General features: G+C 36.9%; 1 pseudogene; it reads left to right on the top strand.

The window, feature by feature from the left end:
* Positions 1 to 45: 45 nt before the first annotated feature.
* Positions 46 to 479, top strand: LOC148865410 (heat shock 70 kDa protein BIP1 pseudogene; annotated as a pseudogene).
* Positions 480 to 17,268: the final 16,789 nt, after the last annotated feature.

Raw genomic sequence — 17,268 nt, 5'->3', positions numbered from 1 at the left:
ATTTTATTCTGTTAAAAAAACAAAAAAAAGAAGCATCCAATGAAGATGGGGGCAAATTACAGGGCAACAACATTGTTGGTTTTCTTCGCTATGGGTAACATGCTCGACGAGCTTGTTTCAGTTGTTTGATTGCAGAGTCTTGCTCTCTTCTTCTCTCACTGTCGACTTACTTTCTTTACCTTTTTCTTCTTCTCTTTCGATACTTAGAATTTCTGTTAGGATTAGCTGTGGCTTTTGAAGAATCTCCGAAGGTCGGGATTGTAATTGGTATCGATCTTGAGATGGCTTATTCCTATGTCGGTGTCTACCGGAATGGACACGTTGAGATTATAGCGAATGATCAAGGGAATCAGATCACCCCCTCGTGGGTTGAATTTACAGACACCGAACGTCTCATTGGGGAGGCGGCCAAGAATCAAGCATCTTTCAATGCCAAACGGACCATCTTTGATGCTAAGAGACTTATTGGGAGAAAGTAAGAGGAGAAGAAAGGGAAAACTAGGTTAAATAGGTTTTAAGAGAAAAAAGGGCAATAAAAAAATAGAAAAAGTTTAGTGGGGTATTTTGGTAATTTAACGCATTCCGTCATAATGGTCAAAGGGGGTCTTTGTCTCACAGTCATAGTACAGGGGGGTCTTTGTCACAAACTCCATAGTACAGGGTGGTCTTTGTAATTTACCCTATTTTTTCTTTGTTCTCCTCTTTTTTTCCAAGTAATAATGAGATGTTTATTATTTTTGAGTTTTGAAGGTTTTTAATATAAATAAAACACTTTTTATTGAATAAAAAAAATATGTTTTCAAATTTCTAGCCGAGCTCAGGCTCGGGCCCAAGCTTCAGGCTTTATATGAGGGTCGGGCTCGGGCTCAAGACTTAGGCCTAATTATCAGGCCGGGCTCGAGCTTGGGCCTGAGCGTATTCTGTTGATACATATACAAAGCCCGACCCGAACTCGGCATGTCCCATGAACAGGTCCATTTGCCATCAATCAAACCTTGAATTGCAAACTTTAATTGCCAACAATGGTCGGTGGTGTTATCGTGCCCTTGATGATAATCACAGTGAGCATTTTCATCATAATTTTTAGGCTCGTGGAGGTCTCCATGTAAGCAATTGCAAAAGTCCTTGAACTAAAGCATGGGATTAGTTGAGAATGATGACATTGTAGAGGAGGGAGTTTTCTTCTTTCCTTTTGAGGTGACTAATAAGTGATCAACTAGTTTGAGAAGATCCTGGATGGGCTGCAATTTTGAAACCTTTTGTATAATGGGCTTGGGGTACTTGAGAGTCAAAAGCATATATAACTTGTACTTCATTCTCCTCTTGATACTTAGGTGAGGGTTTCCCAAGCAATGATGAATTTCTAGGGATTATCACCGGATTGATTTGACCTTGTCTAAGAGCCTCTTCGATTCTAATAGCTCCCTTCTTGCCATCACTAAAATCCTTTAAAGGTTATGCAATCAATAATGTATGAAATTGATACTTTAATGTCTTGATAAACAACCACACCATCTCTTCCTTTAGCATCGGGTGCCATAATTTAGCTACCATTTCGTGCCACTAATATGCATAATTCAAAAAACTTTCTCTTGAGTTTTATGTCATAGACTCAAGGTTTGCTTGATTAGGTGCTAACTCTATGTTGTAAGAAATTTGGTCCAATAATGCTTCCGAAACACCTTTCTAAGTCATTTTCTTTTCATCTGCCAAATTTGTAAACCAAGTTCTAGCACTCCTTGTAATGCTCTTTTGAAACATCTGAATGAATAACTTCTTATTTGATCCATATTGAAACATATCACCGTAGAAGATTTTCAAATGGATTTGCGGGCATCCCTTCCCATCATACTTTTCAAGGCCTGGCATCTTGAACTTAATAGGTAATTCTGCATCAAGGTATAAACATAACTCTCAAAACTCTATAACTCCCAAATTCCAAACTTCTTTTAGGCTCTTCAATTCATCTTTCATCTGCTCTAATTCAATCTTGAGGGAATCTTGAAGTGGTGACCGGATGGTAGTCATATTCAAACTCTTTCCTTCCGATGAATCAAAAGTGGATTGAGGTATGACTGGATTCTCAAGGTTATGAGTGGGAAATATCCTAGAATGATGAGAATGTATGATTCTTGCAATAAAAACAAAGGGAGATGACTAGTATGTTGTTTCTAGCATGGGACCAGGGTTTTAGGATGAAGAGGATGCAAAGACATAGGATGTAGGAGGGAGAGATGGTTGGGTTCCCATTGCAGGAGCAGATTGAGCAATTTGGGATTTCTCGGCTTCCAATTTGCCAAATTAATAGACATCTAATTCAATCTTTCTTGGAGATGGAGGTAGTCACTATAAAGGACATGAGTTGGCATTATCGTCTTTGTGTTTGGCGGGACCGCTGCTTAAGAGATACAATCAGTCTTATGAGAGACTTTAGACATGGTAAAGAATCTAGGCTGAACTATAATGCTTTCCGAATTTTGGCTCTTTGAGAATAACACTTCTTCTGAAAAAATACATCAATTAGATCATTGTACACCATTATCTCATATTTTTTCTTTTGCATTATTTTACTAATACCATTTTTACGTTTTTATTTTGTGTTTTTTTACTTTACTTTTCTTCACTCAACTTTTTTTTTCCCTTTCATATATCTTCTTTTTCTTCTTCTTTTTTTATGATGATATCCTTTTTGTTCATATTTTTTCTTTTTTATTTGATAAGTTTTATTTACATTTTCCAAAACTTTTGTTGATTAAAACAAATCCAAATCAAAATCATTCCAGCTTTAGGTATTAAGATAAAGGGGTAAGTAGTGTCAGATTTGGTGATCATTTTTGCATTCTACGTACCTATGGTGTTGGATTTCTTATTTAACATAAGATGAATTTCAAGATCAAAATGATCCCAATCGGATGATTAGAATCGGTTCCGACTTTGGGTCTTGAGATGAAGGGGTAAATGGTAGCAGATTTTTGGTGATCTGGGTGTTGTTGGAGTTGGTTTTATGGGATCTATGTACTTATGGCATTGGCTTTCTGATTTGACATGAGATGAGGTTCAGGATTAAAATGAACCCGATTGGATAATTGAAATCAATTCTAGCTTTGGGTGTTAAGATGAGGGGGCTAAATGGTGCCAGATTCATGTGGTCTTGGTGTTATCAGATTTGAATTTTTGGTCTCTACGTACCTATGGCCTCAGATTTTTTATTTGACGTGAGATGAGATTCAAGATCAAAATGACTTTGATCGGACGATTAAAATCAGTTTCGACTTTTGGGTCTTAAGATGAAGGGGTAAATGGTGTCGGATTTGTGTGATATTGGTATCATCCAATTTGGATTTTTGGGCTCTATGTACTATATGTGTTGGAGTTTAAAGTTCAAACTTTTGTGAAATTCTAAAGATACCCACAAGTCAATTGAGAGGTTAGTTGAAGCATGCTTGAAATTTGAAGTGTTGTAGAAAGACTAAATGATGCAAAAATGAGGTGTCAATTAAAGATAAAGTCTTGATCCAAATTTGATTTGGATCAACTCCTAACTTGATTAGGAGAGTGCTCTATATACGGGACTAAGAGGGGAGGGGAAAATTAACTAGTTCACTCCAAAACCCTAATTCGACCCAGTTGTGATAGGGACTGATTTCCATAAGTTCTCTTATGTGTTTTTGTAAGAAAAACATTAGGGATATCAGGTTAGCAGACCGACGTCGATCCAAAGCAAGTTGGTACCAGTTTTGCTGAAACGATGTTATTGAATTGGCTTCACGTACACACTGCACCATCTTCATTTAGAGGTCGATTTTGGGACTGATATTGGGCGTGAACTACCACTCTGGGAGTTGCATATTATGGCCTTTGTATCATGTGTGATCGATTGTAACTTAGTTTTCAAATGTGGTTCTGTTCAGTGCATGATCGTTCCTGAAATTTTCGATTTCAAAATCGTTGAGAAATCAGTTCCCGAGTTGGGTTAGGAAAATTTTAAAAATCCGGCCAGCCACCAAGCTTGGTTCGGCTATGTAAAACCTAATTTCCAACCCTTCCAACATGATTATTATTATTATTAAATTTGGTATTCCATTTATATCATAAATAAAAATAATTTTTATTTTAACAATTATTTTTATATAATATGATGAATATATAACATTAGAAATGTTTTCAAATGTTTTAACAAATTTTTTTACTTTTTCATTTTTTTGTGTTTTATATTTTTTAAATATTTATTATTCAATTATGACATCATGAGTTTCTTTGAAAAGTTGGATCATTAACCCACCATCTAGATAAGAAAATACCTTTGCTTTCAGATCAGTTTGAAATTATATATTTCATATACTTTTTATAAATAACTTTTACTTATAACACTTATTTTTTGTTTGACTATGACATCATTTGACACAAACCACTAGCCCACCATGCAATGATGGGAAGAAACAAAAATGACTTTAATATATGATTCAATGAAGATGAATGCAAGTTAATACCTTAAATTTTGGATTTAATGATAGGGAATTGAATGCATTGAATGTCTTAAAATTACCTATTTTGAACTCATTTAATATCAAGATCCAATCACCTTTTTTGCCCTCATTTTTTTTTATAAGTTTAAATATGGAGGGGTAAATTTTGTTCTCCGAAAATTCCAAAAATATTCTTGAGGCTATTTGTGCCTTTTAAACTAGTATAGATTCCTACAACTATTGTTGTTTTTGATCTTTTTTCAAGGAGGTTGGGGGTACTTTAAAAGTTTAGATCTCTTACCTACATCTACCCATGCCTCACTACAACTGTACACTGAGAACATCTCCTCTGTTTGCATGCCATTCTTGGGGAGACTTTCCCAATGTACAACTATAGTGTCATGTGGGTAGGAGATATGAATTCCTATTTTAAGGGGTAGGTGTCCAAAAATATTTTAGTGCTCATTGAATGTGCTTACATTGTTATGCCTACCATAAGAGTGTTCCTATGTAGGTGGTTCAAGCAAATAAAAATTGAAGGGATGAGATATCCATCGTATGGATGCCCAAATCTTGCGGAATAGAATGGGCGAATTTCAAAAATTTCTCTCCATCCTACTGGGAATCATACTCCCTATTTTAGAAAAATCATAATTTTCAATAATCAATCTTGAACCAAGAACCGAACTAGATCTAAACAAAAGCAGAAGGAGAGGGATATACCTGATATGGAGAAATAGTATCTCCCAATGGAGGTGTTCACGCCCAAGGAACCAGTCAAAAACTGCTCCCACTGAATATGACGTAGTACAGGATGGAGCAGAATCACCAGCGTTCTTCAAAAGAACTAGATCCTTTGCAAGAATCAGCTGGACAGCACGTGAGCACTACTTCCAATCAGCCATTTCACAAAGGACTGACATCAAGATCCAAACTTCATTCCTCCTACTGACAAGAGGAGACCGAACTAGCAAATATGGCGGCGACAGGAAAGAGGTGGTAAGAAAGAATTTGCGTAGAGGTGTTGAATTCTTTCTTCTATGATTTCAGCTTTGAAGAGGATGTGAATATTTTTGTCAAAAGGTTGCCACCCCCTCCTCCTTTTATAACCTTAAAAGGATCATCTCCTAATCCCATTAGGAGTTGTTGATCCAAATCATATTTGGATCAGAATTCCCTTTAAGTGATAATGATAAACCCTTATCTTATCTGTAGATTAGATCAACCTTCTCCTAATCTCATTAGGAGGTTTCCAGATCTGAAGATTTGTATCACATTTAGATCTGGACTCTCTTAGTCAATAGGGTTAAGACTCAATCCTATCTGCTAATCCAATATCAGAATTCGCCCCTTATTTAATTGATCAAATCAACCCAGTTTGCAATGGGCTTTAGGCCCAATAAGTTATGTGCTCACTTAGCCTTCCAAACTGCTGCCCAGTTGGGCTTCCTTGTATGGTCTGGGACCCAAACATTGATCTACACATTAACCACATGGGTTCAGCCTAGTCTTTATTACAAGGCTTGGCCGAATACACTGTTATGGACAGTGCACCCCCAGAAACCCATCACATGGGCTCTATGGGCCCAACACTTACCCTAAGTGGTCCCTGGGCCAAGCCACCTTGTAACACCCAAGGATTGTGGGCAGATGCAAGATTAGCCCATCAGGTATTACCCTCAATGGTCTTACACTTAACCTCTTAGCCCATAATGTTCAAACACTACCCGACAAGAGAGGACCTCTCCCTCGGCTGCAAGGAGCAATGTTGCACTTTCTGCTCACATGGATCCCGGGAATTAAAACCCTTTTACAAACAATTAGAAACCGTAATATATATACTTTTATATCTCATATAAAATATATTTTGTAAAACAAATTTCAACGATTGAAATCGGCTGCCGGCAGTCTTGGTTTCCATAAGAGAGAGTGCATCCCCGATCATTACCTTTGTCCAACAAAGAGGCTGATCCTGTCACTATGATCACCCACTCAGATGAATTCTCAATCTGTCCCAGCATACCCAGGTTTTGACCCCCGATAAGGATCTCACTGATTGGCATATCAAAGACAGCCCAATCTGACACCTAGTGTAGTATCATAATCGAGTCTAGGGGTCAGGTGTAACTTTCCAGTTTTGCCCATCAATCTCCAAGGTCCAGGGCAATACTGGAAATCTAGTCTAGTTCAAAGATTCAATTAATCCTACACTGCATATGCCTTGGGTCTCACCCTGGTGGCTGAGACAGGCCACCCCAACATTTGGTAGCACACCAGTGTCAGTCTTGGCAAGATAAATCTCCCCAGACTTATCCAACAGCTGTGAATATTCTAAACTAACACGAATCTCATAAGTGTCCAATTTAAGGGTATTACAACCATAGGAACATGAATCAAATATGTACTTTATTCATTTAAAATAAATTCATAATGTACATCATTCTGATTGGAGCTAAGGGCATACAACTGTCTAACAGAAATATCATTATGTACTCTCTCTTCTCAATGTGCCTAACAATAATTTCTTCACCATTTGTTGTCGCATTGCTAGGCCTCAAGATAGGTCCACCTTTGGGTCTATGTATTGAGATTCACCCAAATTGGAAAATTATATAGACTAGCTTTCTTTATGGGTCGATATGGGAGATCCAATGGATTCCAATGTGCTGTCAATTTTTGCTAAATGTTTTATTGTTATGTAGCAGTTGGATTGCTAGATGCCGCTTCACCATGAATGGCTTTAGTTTTGATCCTCACCATGGATTCTCCATCTTCTTTGGTGTTCTAAGTTGTTGCTTTTCTCTGCCTTTTTGGCGTAAAATAAAAGAAAAAAACAACAAAAGAATTTTAGATGCTCTAATATACCATAAAAAGTCTAATTACTATATGTATTGCAAAAAAGTCTAGTTACTCTATTAATTAGTCTTTGTAACACAACCTATAAGATCATTGCCAAGGTATTGGTCAATAAGCTCAAAACAATCATAGGAGGCCTAGTGGGACCCTTTTAGAGTGCCTTTATCTCAAGAAGACAATCTCAGATAATGTCTTAGTGGCCCATGAGATATTACATTATATTAAAAAGACAAAAGGGAAGAAGAGATATATTGCTCTAAAGCTATACATGAAGAAGGCGTATGATAGGGTGGAGTGGGCCTTTGCGGATGCGGTGCTGGATAGGATGTGTTTTGGAAGTAAATGGAGGGGCAGGATTAGGCTATGCTTGTCTACTGTTTCATACAAAGTTCTTGTTAATGGTACACCTAGAAGAGTAATCAAACCTACAAGGGGGTTGAGACAGGGAGATTCTCTATCCCCTTTCCGTTTCCTCTTAGTTGCTGAAGCCTTCCCTGTTAATATTCAAGTCAAACAATAACAAAAGAAAATTTCAAGAATCAAGATGAGCTCTAAATGCCCTGTAGTTTCCCATCTTTTGTTTGTGGATGATTGCTACATTTTCACTGGAGCTACTATGGGTGATTGTCCTGAGATCTTGAGTCCTTTTAGTACATCAAATATAGGGTTCAAGAATGGAAGGAAAAGCTTCTTTCTCAAGCAGGGAAGGAAATTCTCATTAAGTCAGTAACTTGATCCCTTCTGGTTTACTTGGGCAAGGAAATAAACTAACAACAGAGATCTTTCTAGTGGGGAACGATTAATGACCACAGAAAAATTTGAAAGTGGAAATATATATATATATATATATATATATATATATATATATTCCCAAGACATATTTCTAAACATTCGAAAAAGAAAACAAAATTAAGGCTTACCTCCAGCCATTGTCTTGGTGCTTCGCAAGATACCTTTTCTCTCACTTTTCCTCTCTATTTTAGATGGTGTAAGTGAGCAGAAGAGAGTAGTGAGAGGACCAAAATAATGGGCTTATATAGTCGTCTACCATCAAAATAGCTTTAGTAAGAAGAAACTGAAACTTAATTTCGCATTACTCCCATTTTTTTGCATTACTGCCATTACCTGCCATCATTTGCACCACAATTATGTAACGTTTTCACGTTACATGTTACACTACAATAATGTTATTAATTGGTGCAAATGTAACGTAAAAACATTTCATTCTCCCACTTGGTGCAAATGTTAACTAATAACCTTCATGAGAAAACAAAATACACGAATCATAGTGATAGGTCCTCTAGATGTGAGTAATATCAATTATGTATTACAATGCATTTTACTTCCCAAGTTCTTCATGTCGTAACAACACTTAATGAATAAACCTTATGTTTATTCTAGGTCCAGAATAAAGTACATTTTCTCAAATAATTTAAAGTGCATACAAATATGAGAAAACATCTGAACATATATAAGAGTTTCATCAATAATCTTAATGTATATATACAATTACAAAGTAGAAACAAGTCCCTTTCTTTCTACATGATCCTTGAATTTCAATGGTGGCATGCCCTTAGTCAAAGGATCAGTAATCATCAACTCACTGCTAATATGCTCAATGACCACTTTCTTTTCTTTAATATGTTCTCTAATGGCTAAGTACTTAATGTCGTTATGTTTGCTTCGACTCCCACTCTTATTATTCTTAGCCAAAAACACATCAGCTGAGTTGTCGCAGAAAATCCTTAAAGGCCTAGAAATAGAATCCACTGCTTTAAGCTCAGAAATGGAACTCTTAAGCCATACACCATGCGAAGTAGCATCAAAATAGGAGACGAACTCGGCTTCCATTGTAGAAGTGGCAGTCAAAGTTTGCTTAACACTTCAACATGAGACAGTTCCACCGGCCATAATAAAAATATACCTAGATGTTGATTTACAAGAATCAACACAGCCATCAAAGTTTGCATCAGAATAGCCAACCACGTCCAAGTTGTCTATTTGTCTATACATAAGCATGTAGTTTTTAGTTCCTTAGATATACATCATGACTTTCTTTGTAGCTCTCCAGTGGTCTATACTTGGATTACTTTGATATCGCCCTAATATCCCAACTGCATATGCAATGTCAAGTCTTGTACAGACTTGAGCATACATAAGACTCCCAACTGCAAAAACATATGAAATATTTTTCATGGATTCTCTCTCAAAGTCATTCTTCGGGCATTGATTCAAACTCAACTTATTGCCCTTCACTATGGAAGCAACACTTGGTGTACAATCCTTCATCTGAAATTTCTCCAAAACCTTGTTGATATAGGTTTCCTGTGATAGACCTAGAACACCACGAGATCTATCTCTATGGATCTTGATGCCAATGACATAAGATGACTCACCCAAATCTTTCATATCAAAGCTTTTAGAGAGGAATTGTTTCACCTCATACAGCATTCCCTTGTCATTAGTTGCAAGCAAAATATCATCCACATTTAAAATGAGGAAACAAATTTTACTCCCACTGACCTTCTGGTATATACATTGATCCATGGGATTTTCAACAAAACCGAATGAAGAAATTACTTCATGGAATTTGAAATACCATTGACAGGAAGCTTGTTTTAAACCGTATATGGATTTCTTAAGCTTACAAACCAAATGTTCACCATCACTAGAAGAGAAACCTTCAGGTTGTTTCGTGTAAACCTCCTCTTCTAGATCACCATTAAGAAATGTTGTTTTCACATCCATTTGATGCAACTCGATGTCAAAATGTGCAACTAATGCCAAAATTATACAAAGAGAATCCTTCTTAGATACAGGAGAAAAGGTCTCTGTGTAATCAATTCCCTCTTTCTGAGTGAACCCCTTAGCAATGAGTCTCACTTTGTATCTCTCAATGTTCCCTAATGAATCTCTCTTGTCTTAAAGACCCATTTACAGCCAATGGCCTTCGCTCCATTAGCATCATTCCACGAATCAGACTCTTTGCAACTCATGGCTTGTGAAAACGTTTCAGGATCATTTTCGGGTCCAATGTCAAATTCTTGTAGATACACTATATAATCACTAGGAACTACTGATTTCCTTTCACAAGTAGATCGTCGTAATGTTGAAAAGCTCGTGGTTCAACTATTTGTTCAGGAACTTGAGGTAATTCCTGAACTGGTTGATCCATTGGAAGATTCTCAGCAACTTGTGGAACTTCAGCGATTGGTTCTTCAACATTTATTTGAACTTAAAGAGTGTTATGAACTATTACCAATCTATCTGAAAACGTGGAAGATTGAGTTTCTGTATGATCGTGATCAGGAATTAAGTCCCTGAACCGATCCCTCCCACTAATCATGTCATTTTCCAGTAACTTGGCATTTATTGATTCCACAATCCTAGTAGAGTGAGATGGACAGTAAAATCTGTAACCCTTAGACGTTTCAGCATAGCCAATGAAAAAACCACTAATCGTCCTTGGGTCTCTTGTGGGTTATATATTTTTACTTCAGACGGACATCCCCAAACATGCATATATCGCAAACTCAGTTTCCAACATTTCCATACTTCAAAAGGTGTTTTTGGGATAGCCTTGGTTGGAACACGGTTCAATATATACACAGCCATCTTTAGTTCTTTAGTCCACAAAAATTTAGGAAGATTGGAGTTATTAAGCATATTCCTCACCATGTCCATTAGTGTTCGGTTCTCTGCAACACCATTCTAGTCCAGAGATCTAGGCATAGTGTGTTGGGAAATAATCCCATGTTCTTGAAGAAACTTAGCAAAAGGACCAGGTGCTTGTCCATTCTTAGTGTACTTACCATAATATTCACCACCTCTATCAGATCTCATTATTTGTATTTTCTTCCCAGATTGGTTCTCTACTTCAGCCTTAAAGACTTTGAAGGCATCCAATGCTTCATGCTTGTGTGAATAATCATTGATAAAGGTGATGAAATATTTCTGACCGGGCATATCCATGTCTGGACAGCATATGTCAGTATATATGATTTCTAATATGTTTGAACTCCTTTTGACACTCTTCTTAGACTTGTTTGTCTGCTTACCCTTGATGCAGTCTACACAAGTCTTGAAATCAGCATAATCAAGAGTACTAAATACTCCGTCATTTACTAATTTCTTAATTCTATCTATAGAGATGTGACCTAATCTTCGGTGCCATAACATAGAAGAGTCCTCATTAATATTACACCTTTTAGTGCCAGTATGAACATGCATTGAACTATTAGTAGCATCATTTTGTAAGTAAATACGATAAAGACCATCAGATAAAATACCATTTCCAACACAACTTGATTTATAAAATAAACTAAAAGAGTTGTCTTTAAAAGTAAAGGAAAAACCAAACGACATAAGTCTCGAAATAGAAATTAAGTTTCGTGAGAAACTTGGTATATAAAAGTTCCTTTCTAAAACTAAAACAAAACCACTACGTAAAGTTAGGGTGCATGTTCCTATAGCCTCCACATGCGAGCCCATCTTGTTGCCTGATAAGATGCTCAGCTCACTTCCTACTGGCTTCCTTAGGTTTTGCATACCCTACAAAGAGTTCGCAATATGGATTGTAGAACCAGAATCAATCCACCAGGTGTTAATATTAACATTAACTATATTAGATTCATAACAAACAAATGAAGATAGATTACCTTTCTTCTCAAGCCACTTCTTGACTTGGCACAATCTTTCTTTACGTGTCCCTTCTTTTTGCAAAAGAAACACTTATTCTCCTTCTTAATATTAGCCTGGGGCAGTATTTTACCTTTCCCCTTCTGATTAGCCTTAGAAGTGGTGGCCTGAGATTTGTCAGCTTCGTTCTTCCCGTTGATCGTGGCCAGCATTGCACTTTCACCCAATTCCATCACAAGCCTCTCCTCTTCTTGAACACACATGGTCATTAATTCATTAATGGACCATTTATGCTTATGTGTGTTATAAGAGATCTTAAAAGGCCCATACTGTTGTGGAAGGTTGTTCAAAATGAAGTGCACCAGGGAGGACTCTGATAAATCTACCTCAAGTTTTTTCAGTTGAGCCGCTATGTCCTGCATTTGCACAATGTGCTCACGCACACCCTTAACAGTTGTGAGATGAAGAGAAGAGAATTTCATGATTAGGGTGCTTTCCAAGGCCTTCTCTGAAGTGACGAATTGATCGTCAATGGCTTTCAACAAGTCGTAGACTTTGTCATACTATTCGACAGAACCACGAATACCAGCAGTAATTTTTGTCTTGATGAACACTACGCTAAGCCGATTGGATCTCTCCCATCGCTCATATAGCACAATTTCAGTAGGAGTACTTTGTTCAGTTACAACTGGTGGTTTGCCTTTCCTTATAGCATAGTCCATGTCCATCCACCCTAATTGAAGGAGGATTCTTTCCTTCCATATCTTATAGTTGTCACCCTGAAGTTCAGGAATGTCAAGACTCATATCAGAGTAAGTAGTAGGTTGAGATACTGTAAAAGGTCCAAATGTTTATGTCAAAATTTGAGGATTTCAAAACATAATTGCATGTGTTCCCAATGTAAAACATGCACAAAATTAAATCTAATGACATAAAGATTGCCTGTGGGTTAAATTTTTATTCAAATAGATCAATATGTCTTTACAATATAAATGTCAACTTATTTACTTTTTGAGTACTTTATGAAATAATTTGATTTTCTATTTTCAATGATAAAACTACCAAACTATATTCCAGTTCATAATCCCTGTGGGTAAATTATGAAAATAATATGATATTTTATCCTAATTAATTATATAGATATAACAAAATTTCCTATAGGATAAATTTTATTATATCAAGTATAATTAATCACAATTTATATGATATTAACTTAATATATAATTTTTAATTAACTGAAGATGTTGTGGCTACTCTTCAATTAATCAAAATTATATTGATCACTAGACAATTTTTCTTATAGTTTTCTAGGCTCTACTTAATGCATAAGAACTATTATTCCTCAAGTGATAAGCATTTACCAAGAATAATCACATAATTCATGCATAAACTTAATTTGAGCAATATAATAAAAAAATGCTCAAAAATAATTGCTTATGTGCTGAAATAACTTAAACTAAAATTGTATGCATAAAATAAAATTATACATACATATTCACAAAATTTAGGCACATATAAAACTAAACACTAAAAGTGTTATTTTCAAGTAACTACCAACATATTGTAGCCCAAAAAATTATTTATGCACTAAAAATTGCATGCATAATGACAAATTAAAATTAAACATGCACATAATATAATTGTTTATGATCTCAGATCAGAAATAGTCAGAGAAACCCAAAGCAGCACATTTAATTTAGCAGCCCAAAATATATAGGCACCGAAACTGTAACAATTTTGTTTACATGTGAGCCAATCTAACATGACAAGGCAGAGAGGCAAAAGCAAGGCTCTGATATCAAATGAAAGTGGAAATTTTATATATATATATATATATATATATATTCCCAAGACATGTTTCTAAACATTCGAAAAAGAAAACAAAATTAAGGCTTACCTCCAGCCATTGTCTTGGTGCTTGGCAAGATACATTTTCTCTCACTTTTCCTCTCTATTTTAGATGGTGTAAGTGAGCAGAAGAGAGTAGTGAGAGGACCAAAATAGTGGGTTTATATAGCCATCTACCATCAAAACAGCTTTAGTAAGAAGAAACTGAAACTTAATTTCGCATTACTCCCATAATTTTGCATTACTGCCATTACCTGCCATCATTTGCACCACAATTATGTAACGTTTTCACGTTACATGTTGCACTACAATAATGTTATTAATTGGTGCAAATGTAACGTAAAAACATTACAAAATTAATTAGATCAGGTGGGACAACCTTTGTAGAAGAAAGGAGGAAGGGGGTTTATATAGGATTTAGAGACCTCCATAGCTTCAATCTAGCTCTCCTAGCTAAACAAGCTTAGAGACTCTTTCATTCTCTTGATGCCTTACGGGTTGAAGTCCTAAAAGCCAAATACTTTCTAGATGGTAATCTCCTACAGGCCAAGAAACTAGCATGGGCCTTTGGGGGTTGGAAAAGTTTGTGGGGAGGCAAAGAGCTCATGAAAAAAGGGTGCATCTAGGGCATAGGGAATGGCCAAAGGGTGGCCATTTAATTTGGAAAGATGCTTGGTTAGTGGACAGACCAGGTCAAGTACTTGAACCTTATAGACCTGCTGAGTGTCAATATGGGTACATGACAAGTATGGGATTCTTATGGCAAAGTCAGCCTATTTCCTTGCAGTCCAATACTTAGCTATTAAGGATAACCTCTAATTCCAAAAATTAAAATGTTTATATGGTGAGTTATGCACAACAACTTAGCTATTAAGGATAACCTCTCCAAATGGGGAATTGTTAATGATGGACTGTGTCGAGTTTATGGTGAAACTATAAGAAACTGCCTTTTCTCCTGCTATCTGGCTCCCGCAGTTTGGTTTAGAGTTTCTTATGGTTTCCACTTTCAGAAATTGCACATAAATTCAGTTTTACAAGCCTTTTATGTCATTGTGCTTAATAACTCTATTAATAGAGAAGGAAAGGACAAGTGTGTATTCTTTTTGCTTATGTCCTATGGATGTTGTGGAATCCATTTGGTCTACATATTACAAGAAGAGATGGAGACTATCAAACAAAGGAGGCTGACCCCCTACCAGAGGGTTAATTTCTAAATCTTATGAAGACTACACCAGTGCTCACTACACGTGTTTTGCCAAAGTTATTGTGGATGGCAACTGAGATTTGGATATGGGTGTGCTATTTATATGACACTTACGGAAGGCAACTGAGATTTGGTCTGTTCTCTAAGATATAAGGCAAACGATGTCTGACTTTGATCAGTTTACATGGGTCCATGTACCCAGGAAAACGGTAGCCTATGCCCACTTTCTTGCTAGCAAAGATTGTAATGATGGGAGTTGGTTTCATTTTCCTGATACTCATCGAACACTGTAATGTGTGGGAGTTGCTCACCGAATTTTTGGAGGTTTCCCTTCCACATAGGCTATGTTTGGTTTAAAGGAAAATGTAGGGAAAGGAAGGGAAATGTAGAGAAATCTTTACATACCTTGTATTGGTTTCCCTGCCTCTCTTTTTTTCCCTATCTTTTCCTTCAAACCAAACATAGCCTTAATTAATCTTGAGATCATTTTTACCAAAAAAAAATATTAAACAATCAATGCCATTTCTTGAGAGGCGTATTCTCAGAAAACCTTACTATATAGGCATGTTGATTTTTCAGCTTTTTTGTTTGATACCACATAGGTGTTTTTCAATGCCATGTCAAGATACTATTGCTACTGGTGGCAACAATAGAAAAATGAGGAAATATTAAAACAAGGCATTTTCTTATACCACACATTTCCTGATTTCCAAGGTATGAATTTATGATATGAAGAAACATTTTTCAAAAAATGACTAACCAAACAATAGACTTTTTTTTGAAAAAAAGGATTTTAGACATAGAACTGATGTGGCACTAGAAACAACATTGATGCCAAACACCTAGCAAATGATAACGATTTTTTCGGTCTATGGCCGATTATTGGAATTGCAAATGTTCAGAACTTATAAAAAAAGAAGGGCAAATTTTTTAAACTACCGTAATGGTTTAGCTAACTGACTAACTATACCCCTACTATTTAACTATCATCTTGCGCTACTCCTACTTTTTTTGAAAATTAACATCGTCATTAACTGTTAACGGAAAGAAATGAAATGTCAAATTTACCCTTCATTATTCCTCAAATTTTCAAAATAAAACTCAATTGATGAATTAGATACACTTTTACTGGATGAATCCAAAATGTTTTTGTGCTAACTATATGAATTGGATACGCTTTCAGTTTGCTACTACTCTTGAACCACTTCATTATCTCGAACTCATCCACTACTCCAGCACAACTCGTAAGTAGGTGGAAACAACTCCCTTATTGTCGTTTCTATTAGAACTTTTTGAAGTTATTGTTGGGTTTTATTGATTGTTTTGTTGTGCAGCGATCAAAGGTTCTATGTCTTTCGTTGCTGGCTTCTCAATTGTTCTTCTCTACCTTGGAAATTTTCTCAAGGTAACTCTATGTTGGTGCTCAGATTAGCCAAGGGCAATGAGGTAAATTCACTCCCAAGTTCCAAAGACTCTAAAGAGGGTAAGCCAAGGCCAAGGACTGTAGGCCGCAGTGATATGCTCCCTTCTAAGTATAGTAGAAGCCGAGGACTGCAGGTCATAGGCTTGGTAACAAGGTTCCTGGAGATCCAATGTATTGCAAAACAAGAGGCGTCAAAGCCTTGGGCGGAGACCTGAGGCCGAAGCTCCAACGCTTAAGTTAGTACAAGGTGTAAGGTGGGGGAAGGTGCAAACGAGGCCTCAATGGTAGTTCTTGGATGCACTGGGTCCCTAGGAGTAAATGCTAATGAAGCAAGGTAGGTGCAATGATGTAAACTCAAGGCGCTGGAAATAAATGAGAGAGCTGTATCAGAATTTTGGGCACTGGATCCCCTGGCAAGGGGGGTTTTCCTCATATTTATACTTGAGCGAGCTGGAGGCAGGTGGAGATGAACGGACTAGATGAGGGTCGTACGAAGTTAGGCGACAGGTCCTTGTGAGTATGCCTAACTGTTCCGTAGTTGGCTCCGTACGAAGGACGTAGGGCTTACCCCCCTATTGTGGCTAGCACTGTCAGGCGTTAATGGGTTGGGCCTCCCAGCCCATAACCCACATTACTTGCCCCCCACTCCCGAGGCCGAGGCGATGTCTTGGCTTTGGCTAGCAATGGAGATGATAATCGGGGTAAGGCCTTGACTTCGATCGTCGGGAGTAGCAATCATTATGCCTTCGGATTCGTCAACCGAGGGGTATCCTGTAATGGTGGGCTTTCACTTCGTATGCGTCTTCCCTCATCGGTTTGGAGATGCGTGTGGC

This window comes from Nelumbo lutea, chromosome 3 (genome assembly GCF_056320005.1).
Source record: "Nelumbo lutea isolate HS-2025 chromosome 3, American lotus-T2T, whole genome shotgun sequence".
Lineage (NCBI taxonomy): Eukaryota > Viridiplantae > Streptophyta > Magnoliopsida > Proteales > Nelumbonaceae > Nelumbo > Nelumbo lutea.
The sequence above is the reverse complement of the archived record's forward strand: the minus strand, read 5'-3'. Positions and strand labels throughout refer to the sequence as shown.